At 37.2% G+C, this 9,429-nt stretch overlaps 1 pseudogene; it reads right to left on the bottom strand.

Annotated features, from left to right (window-relative positions):
- Positions 1 to 153: 153 nt before the first annotated feature.
- LOC145966581 (uncharacterized) lies at positions 154 to 1,204 on the bottom strand (annotated as a pseudogene).
- Positions 1,205 to 9,429: the final 8,225 nt, after the last annotated feature.

The raw sequence follows: 9,429 nt of genomic DNA, 5'->3' as shown, positions 1-9,429 counted from the left end.
AGAATGGTTAAAATTGCTTATGACAATAGAGTTTGTTTGTATGAGGTTCTTTTTTTTTTTGTAAAATTTGTATTATTGTTGAAATGTGAAAGATATATATATATATAAAAATTGAGGTGTCAGGGTGTGGTTCAGATAATTGTTGACATTCGTTTAAGTTTTTGATTCTTTGATTTCAAGTGAATAAAAAGTATTTTCTTTTGAAGAGAGAGAAGGATAAACATGCGTTGGTATTGCACAGCCTTCGGAGTGAGCCGTCTCAGACGTCCTGTTGGGTTGGGATTCGAAGGTAGGTGCGGTGGGTGCCCTTTTTTGTGATGGTGGTCTTATTCTTAAGTGTAACAATAGATGGGTTAGAGAGTCCCAGATGGCCCCTAATAAATATAGTGACCATCCGTATACCGTATGCAAGGCATATCCATGTACTATTGTATCTAATATTAGTTTAATAATTCTTATGCTTAAATAGATTCCAAGTAATCCCGCGTTAATATTTCCGAAAATTAAGAATTTGCTCCAAAATTTTTCCCATGCAGATAAGGCTATTTTCTCTATTCTGTTTTTATCTAATAGATTGGAGAGGGAGCCTCCCTGCAGAGAGATGGTTTTTCCCATGATTCCTCGGGCTACGGTATTTAGAACTGCGGGTCGTTCGAGAACATTATATGGTCTCTGAGATCATTTAAGTCGGTTTCCGTATATATACCACTGGTGGCAAGTGATCCTGGGCTAATATATTTCCATGTTGGCTTTGTTAACGGTTTCATGATGGTCGGTGGTAAGGTATCTACTGGTCTGGGCGTCAATTTATACCATGCATCTCCTAAGACATACATAGCAGGCGCGAAAGAATTACACGTTGTCTGAGTGCCTTGTCGTAATAATATATGAGTTTGAGGAGTTAAATAGTAGGTTTGATTTTCTCGAGTTTGGGTAATTGATTATAGCATTGTTCTGTTCGAGTGAGTATTACTTCGACGGGTACACATTTTATTATGTGAATTACTTCTCCAGCTGGTAGAGTCATATATCCAGGTCCTTTCATTAAGTGATATGCAAAAATGTCTGGGGATTGTGTAGCGATAGCTAAAGCGTTTTGCATCATTTTTCGTTCCAGACTGCATTGTTGTAACAAGATATTATGATAAAGTTGATTGATTTGAGTACGAATGTGTTTCTCCACATAGACAAATTTTGAGTTCATGTATGCGAAGATATCCAAGTTAGAAGTGCGGGTTTGTTTATTAAAAACTACGGTTGCCACGTACGGTTTCAAAAATTAATAATTTAGGATGCTCTGTTCGTATTAATGAATATCCACAAACTTCATGTCTCCCTACGCTGGTTAAAGCAAATATTATGTCCTGAGTGGTGAGAGAATAGATTGTTTGATGTTGTTCTTCGTCGATTATTTTGTCAGCATATCCTTCATATATTATACCGTAGTCGGAAAATTTGCAAGGGCCGACAGGAACTGGGTCCCAGTATGTATCTCCTCCTTCTATGTCTATACATTCTACGGAGCCAAATTCACAAGTCATACCTGATCTGAGTTGCACTTGATTACTATTGATTCGCACATCAGCGGTGTAGTCGTGTAATGTAATTTTTACTGATCCCATTACAAGAACATCTGACCACGTTCCATAAGGATCGGAATACGATCCTCCAGAACATTTACCGTCATTATCTACGGTTCCGGCCAGTGTTACTGGGCGTGCGGTGGTTGTATTCGATTTCAAGCCGGTTATGTATGTGCTTCCCAGTTGGTAGCTGCCGTAGTCGTGCATGCGTCTACAAGTTTGGCGGGTTATTGGTTCAATGTAAGAATATTTTCCATTATGTACACCCATAGTGTGGGAGAACATTCCACATTTTCTGATTAATCTATCGATTTCAACTTTGCATTGTATGACTCGGGTTGATTTGAAATCGTTAATTTGCAGTAATTGCACGTAAATTGAACTAGAATTGACTTGTTTTTGAGAGATATCGCATTCGAGATTCTTCTATATTTAATAAGGATAAGGTCGTTAGATTCGCTGATGATGACCCACAATCATATCCTATTATTCCGAACGTTCGAAGAAACTGCATTGTTAGGAGTATTACTATTGCAATTGGTCTTCTGATTCTGGGATCCATCTGAAATTGTATTTAATTATTATTTAGTTATTGGCCTTTCGATGGCTTGATGTGTGAGATTCGTAAGTGGTTAGGATGTACTATTCGACTGTTTTTCTTTATCCTAATTTTTATATTATTTTTGTTAAGAATTTCTAAAACCTCGTGAGGTCTGGTATATTGATCTCCGAATTTACCAAATTTAGGACCTTTTAATAAAAATACTTGGTCTCCCGGCTTGAAGGTCTGTGGATTTATTTTCTTGTCATAATAATTTTTTGATTTAGTTTTTGCTTGGATAACATTATTGTGAGCATTTCCCTGAATCGCGTGAAGTTGTGTAACGAGATTTACTAAGTATTCATCGTAGCTTGCTAATTTATCTTCTGAAGTAAGGGGTTCGTTAGATGGAATTCTTGCTATTTTGCCAAAAACTAATTCGTATGGAGTATGTTTAGTTGCTTCATGTACGCTAGTATTGTAATTGAACATCGCAAGACCAACCCATCTGTCCCACTGCTTTTGTTCGTTCGCATATTGTTTTAAATATTCTTCTAGTGCATGATGAGATCTCTCCAACGATCCGTTTGATTGAGGATGGAAAGCTGTTGTTCGAAACTTGCGAATTTTAAATAATTTAGCGATCCTTTTTAGTAATTCACTAATAAAGTTTCGTCCTTGATCCGTTAATATTGCCTTCGGTGCTCCAAGTACGCAAATGAATCGATCTATGAAAGCTTCTGCGATAGTCTCGGAAGTCTGATTTGGTAGTGGTATTCCCATACAATATTTCGTTAATTGATCTTGTAGCGTTAAAATATATTCGTTACCTTTCTCAGTTTTCGGTAATGGTCCTACGATCAGTGTTGGCAGACGGGTCAGGTTTTTCGCGCATGCGCGGCAAACGAGGCCTCAATGAAGTATCTAATACAGGCAAAAAGGTGTGCCACTGGTCGGCCGAAAAAAATGTTCTCTTAGAAAATTGTTTCGGGTGATCAACAACACACATTTTTATCATACACTATACGAATAACTCCCGACTATTTATTAAATATCACAAAACTTTTAATAAACTGTGTCTCACTCAACTATATCTGTATGCCAAGTAATTTTCCTCGAGCCCGCCAAATCTTCCACATGTGGTACATCGCTGGTTAGCCGCCACTACTGTCGCGCATGCGCGAAAAACCTGACCCGCCTGCCAACACTGCCTACGATATCCATAGCGACCTTGTCGAAAGAAGATCCTGATGTGTCTGTAATTATTATAGGCTGTTTAGTTTTGACTCGAACAAGTTTTTTGAGTTGACATTGTAAACATTGCTGGATGTATCTTTGAACGTCGGCTTTCAAATTCTTCCAATAATAATTATATTTTATTCTATTGTAAGTTTTCGTAACGCCACGGTGTCCTCCTGTGGGTAAGCAGTGCATCTCTCCAATAATAACAGGTCGTAGGTCTTTAGGTGGATATTTGACTAATCCGTTACATATATTTAATTTAGTGGGTGCGTTAACGAATACTGACTGAAGTCGCGATTTAATATTTTTCCATGGTACATTATTAATTGTTTCCGTTTTTGCGATACTAATTGTTTCTAACTTTAAATCTTGAATGATGTCGCATAGATTATTTATGGCGATCGATATTTGGTTTAGAGTCATTGTAGCACCTTCCTATTGTCCTTCTGTAATAGGCAGAGCTATGTGGAAGTAGTTTTTATATTTTATGGCCTTAGGTTTACCTAAGGTAAGGGATCCAAGATTCGGGAGACCGTTTCGCTCGAAGAGTTTTTGCGAGCCTGAAGGTTTTCCGTTGGTGTCAACAAAATACATTATGTTATCTTTTCGTAAAAATAATAATTCGCAATTTTCTATGGTATTACTTTTATTTTCAACGGATTTTGCTCTTGTTTTTCTTAAATTTTGATTGATAATTTCTTCTTCTTCATCTTCTTCGTCCTCTTCTTCTTTATCTTCGTCTTTATCTAGTGGGTCTGTTCTTCTTTCCATATCTTGAAAATTTTTATTTTGTTCCTTTTGATTTATAGTTTGGCTTCTGGTTTGTATTCGATCTCGTTTGGGTGGTAGTGGTTCGTTTTCTTTGATGGATGGTGGGGCATTAGTATGGTCGTAAAATGATTCATCTGTCTCGGTTTCTGAAAGATATAAATGAAAATCGTCGTCTTCGCTTTCTTCCTCGATGTCTGATTCCTCTAATATCCTAGAAATTTTTTCTGCATCTTGCGAATTATTAGGATTCAACGGCTTATCTTTTATAATATTACATTCCGTTTCCATGAGATTTACGGGATTTCGTGATAATGCATCTGCGTTTACGTTAATTTTTTCAGCTTTATATACAACATCATAATCGTATTCTGCTTATTTCAATCTCCAGCGTAGTATTCGCATGTTCGCGTCTTGCGCGTTTTTGAACCACGTTAAAGGTTTATGGTCAGTAACTAAAGTAAATTTTCTTCCGTATAAGTATGGTCTAAAATGTTTTACGCAATAAACTATGGCTAGTGCTTCCTTTTCGTAAGTATCATATTTTATTTCGTTATCTGTTAGAGTACGTGATGCGTATGCAATCGATCGGTCTCTGTTTATCTCTCCTTGTGATAGAATCCCGCCTATGGCTATTCCTGAAGCATCTGTAGTTAATATGAATGGTTTCGAGAAATCAGGATATTGCAATACAGATTCTTCGCATAACTTTTGTTTCAAGATTTGAAATGATTCTTTTTGTTCGGATGTCCATTCGAAATTCGTGTTGTTTTTCAATAAAGCTGTTAACGGTTTGGCAAATTTAGAGAAATTAGGTATAAAACGTCTGTAATATCCTGCAAGTCCTAGAAATTGTTTAATGTTTTTTGATGTCTTCGGTCTCGGAAATAATTTTACAGCTTCTAATTTTTTTGGATCTGGCTTTACTCCATCCTTGCTAATTACATGTCCTAAATATGTTACTTCCGATTTCAGAAATTCGCATTTGTCGGGCTGTAGTTTCAAATTAGCTTTTCGAAGACGTTCTATTAAAGCGTTGTATTTTCTTTCATGTTCCTCTAATGACTTGGCATAAATAACTATGTCATATATACAAATAATTCTTCGCCTTGTAATCCTGTTAATACTAAATCCATTAGGCGTTGAAAAGTAGCCGGAGCGTTTTTTAAACTGTTAGGTTCTTTCTTTACAATTAGACGCTAAATGCACTTAATGAATTTATTCTCTGCTTCGATATGAACAATGATACAGCTGCGATCCGCACACGGCGATGGTCGGGAAGAGAGAGAGCTCCAAAACGGCACAGTCACCCGGTATCGCCGCTTACGATAAGAGCGCCGCACACTCGATTATTTCCAATTCGAGGCCCGCGAATTACAACTGGTAATGCCCTAACATAAACCGAAAGGCATTCTATCAAATTCGTAATGTCCGAAAGGAGTTGTAAAAGCGGTTTTGTGACTGTCGACAAGATCCATTTTTATTTGATGAAATCCGGATGCGAGATCACACACGGAAAAATATTGCGCTCCCCCTAGTTGATCTAGTATATCAACGATATTAGGTAGTGGGTAAGCGTCTCCAATAGTTTTTTCATTTAAAACTCGAAAATCGAGAATTATTCTCCAGCGTTTGTTTCCTTTAGAATCGTCTTTCTTAGGCACGATCCATATGGGAGTATTGTAAGGCGACTGCGAATGTTTTACTATGTCTCCCTGTAGGAGATCCTCTACCTGCTTGTTTATTTCTTCTTTGTGTACTTGCGGAAATCTATATTGTCGAGTATTTATCGGGTGATCATCTGTGGTCGTTATTTGATGTTGCAAAACGTGAGTTGCAGTTAATTTTTCTCCAGGAATATGGAAACGGTCTTGACTATTTGCTATTAATTTTATTATGTTTTCCTGTTCTTCTTTATTTAAAAGTTCTAATTGTAATAAATCGATAATTTTAGAGAGTCGATCTTCCTTAGTTTCCTCAGAAAGTGCCAAGCAATTGTGCGAATCAGAGGCTGCGATGTCAATCTTGTGTTTAGACTTACGTTTTCGCATAAATTTATCTATTATTTCTTGATATTTATTACATAAAGATGTAGAAAGTTTCGAAGACGGATTATTCTTGTGATTAATTTTTCGAGAATTTTCAATATTTTTAATGTTCAAATTATATTTTTGAGCCCCTCGGAGGAGGTCTTTTATTGTAACATGAGAGGTTTCTAATTCATTATTGTCATTATTTTCTGTAAATAATCCATCCTTTGGAAATGTAACGTCCAGAGAGGGTGAAGAACTTCTCTCTTTTTTAGAATAAGGTGTCAATTTCCGTAGTGAGGTTTGGTCAGGGAAGTTACCCCTCCTCGTAATCGACGGAGCTGGAATTTTCCGACAAGGTTTGGAAACTTCCCTCCTCGTAATCGACGGAGCTGGAATTTTCCGACGAGGTTTGGAAACTTCCCTCCTCGTAATCGACGGAGCTGGAATTTTCCGACGAGGTTTGGAAACTTCCCTCCGAAATTCCAGAATTAATTTTTTCTAAAGATGTTTGGTAATTTCCCTCTCCAAGGATATATGGATTAATCAAATTTTCAGGAAAGGTTTGGTAACTTCCCCCTCCAAGGATGATTGGGTTATTAAAATTTTGGGAAGAGGTTTGGTAACTTCCTTCTTCAGGGATTTTTGAATTATTAGAATTTTTATTTGGATAATTTTTATCTCCTCTCTTAATTTTGATTCTTTTATTTTGATTTCTCCTTTTTCCTTTTATTTCTTTAAATGTTTCATCTTCATCTTCTTTTTGGATTTCATTAAGGGTATTGATTTCAGCATCTTCATTAAGAATAATATTATCTTGAGTTTCGTCGATGTTTCCGGAATCCTCCAGTGATCTTGTTGATTTTTCCTTGTCGAATATTTCAATGTTCGAATTATGATCGTCGAACAATTCGTCTAATGGTTTTAAATGTAGTGTTGGTACACGAACTTCCACTTCTTCAACTAAAGTGCTTATGATATTCAAATAAGCCTTTCCAGAAACGTTCTCTACTATTGTATCTCCCAAATAAATTCCATGCTCCACCTTTAATCTCGGTATGTATCCTATTTTTATTTCAGGGTTGACTATTCTTACGTAAAATAATGACTCGGATCTTGGTTGCACTGTAATAGGTTCGGGAGAGAAGAAAGGCACATTAATTCCAGAAACGTCTAAATGTCCCTCTGCGTAATCTATCTTTGAAGAAGTTTGCTTGAAGAAATCATTTCCAAGTATTCCGGATTGTGGAATTGGAAAGTCGTCAGATGTGAAAAGATACAGATATTCCGAAAAGCGTTAACATAATTTCTCCGAGTGTGTAAACAGGGTAGTTATTTATACCATTTAATTTTAAAATATTATCGAAAATTATATTAATATCTTTAAGTATGAATTTTTCTTTAATTATATTTGGTCCGGATCCCGTATCTAGCATGAGAGTTATATGAGCGGATGTCTTGTTGAGATTGACCTGAACAGTAGGCACGCGACTGTCTTTAGCGAGGGTCACTGTCACAGGTCGTACATCTGGGTTTTCGATTTATTTGGCGTCCTGCTGAGTGGACGGGTGTGAAGCTCGCTCGGGCCCCTGTCGCACACCCGACGTCGATGGCCCGTTGTAGTTTCCCTGGTCCTTTTCTTTCCGACGATTATTACTCGCGATTCGTAGTTGACAATTTTCAAGAAGATGCCTTTGTTCTTTACAATATCGACAGAAAGAGTTGGTTGTAGGTGTTGGATTTGTTCTAGTGCGGCAATCCTTAGCGACGTGTCCGATTTTGTTGCAAATTTGACAAGTAACAGTAGTTTTATTTATTGAATTGCGTTGTTCATTTTGTTTCTTCTAACAATTATTAGCGGAATGACCAGTTTTATCGCACCATTGACAAATTACGGAGGTTTTGTTAGCTTGATTATTGTTGTTATTTTGACGACATAGTTTTGCATCGTGTCCATTTTTAGAACATAATTGACAAGTTATGATTCGTGGTTGGATTACATTCACTGGTTGGCGATATTGAGGATCGCGCAGGCGGCATTTATCTGCACCGTGTCCGCGTTTTTTACAAATCTGGCAAATCAAAATTTCGGTTCCTAAGGCTCCCTAAATTTGACCCAAAGAGGATGACTGCGTGAGCTACCTGCAGTTGCTAGCCACGTGTCCTTCTTTATAACAGATCTGGCAAGTTTCTCGTATTCGCGGCTTGTTTTGACCTGAGTTAGTCTTGTCCCTGCCGTAAATCTGTCATTGCTCGAAGCTCTCTTTCTATCCTTAATGCGTCAGCGACGGTTCCATGCACGTCTAAGTCTCTCACGATTCTTTGTTCTATCTCGGGTTTGAGCCCTCGGATAAAACATTTACACATGTCTCCTTCTAATGATGCTTTTATATTTTGGTCAGGTAAAGAACGACTAGTACTGCAGTATGCTTCTACAATCTGTTTTCCCAGCAATTTTACTCGATTCGCGTATGTGACTACATCTTCTTCATTCTTTTGATAAACGCGTTCTAATTCTTCTTGCAATATATATACATTTTTGGAAGGTCCGTAAATTTATTTTAAATATGAAGTTAAATGATACTGTGTCAAAATCTTGGTCTTGGATGGTTCGTCGGGCTTCGCCGACTATTCGTTCTTATACTTTGGTAAATTGTGCTTCAGCTTCTTTAGGTAACATGGACTTAGCTTCTTCACATCCTTCGATAAAATAACTGAGCGGAATATTTTTACCAAAATTTCGAAAAAAGGAACAGCTTCAACCGCGTATTTTAAGGTGGCAAATAGGTTTTGGTGAGTCATGGTTTCGGACCTATCAAAATCTTTTTCTGCTTTATAGATAAGAGTATTAGTAAGTGTGTAAAATTCTTGGCAAGTTATATCACCGGAATTGTCAGAATTTGGCTCAGGCGTGTCGGCTATTAGAGTAGTATTGTTTATACTTGTGTCTGTGTTTTCTAAAGAAAGATTAAATGGTGTGGACTTGACAGTTCTTTTTGGAATAGATGTATGAAGTAAACCAGAAGTAGATGATTTAATTTCAATTTTAGATTTAGATTTTTTCTCTTCTAGAGCGAGTTTATAAAATTTTTCCACTTCTTTTTTATCGGCATTACCTCGAGTCCTGTCATTCATTCCCGTTTCCTTGAATCGCACATATCAATACCAGACGAGCCCCCAAAATTTACGTATGTTACGTCCAGGCCCGAGGAAGGATGGGCCGAAGGAAGGACGTAACACTTGTATCCCGAGAACTAAGTGCTTT

The sequence above is a fragment of the Camponotus vicinus genome, unplaced genomic scaffold (genome assembly GCF_025532165.1).
Source record: "Camponotus vicinus isolate PSW18456_S1 unplaced genomic scaffold, iyCamVici1.0 SCAF_1, whole genome shotgun sequence".
Taxonomy (NCBI): domain Eukaryota; kingdom Metazoa; phylum Arthropoda; class Insecta; order Hymenoptera; family Formicidae; genus Camponotus; species Camponotus vicinus.
This window is presented reverse-complemented; position numbering and strand designations above follow the sequence as displayed.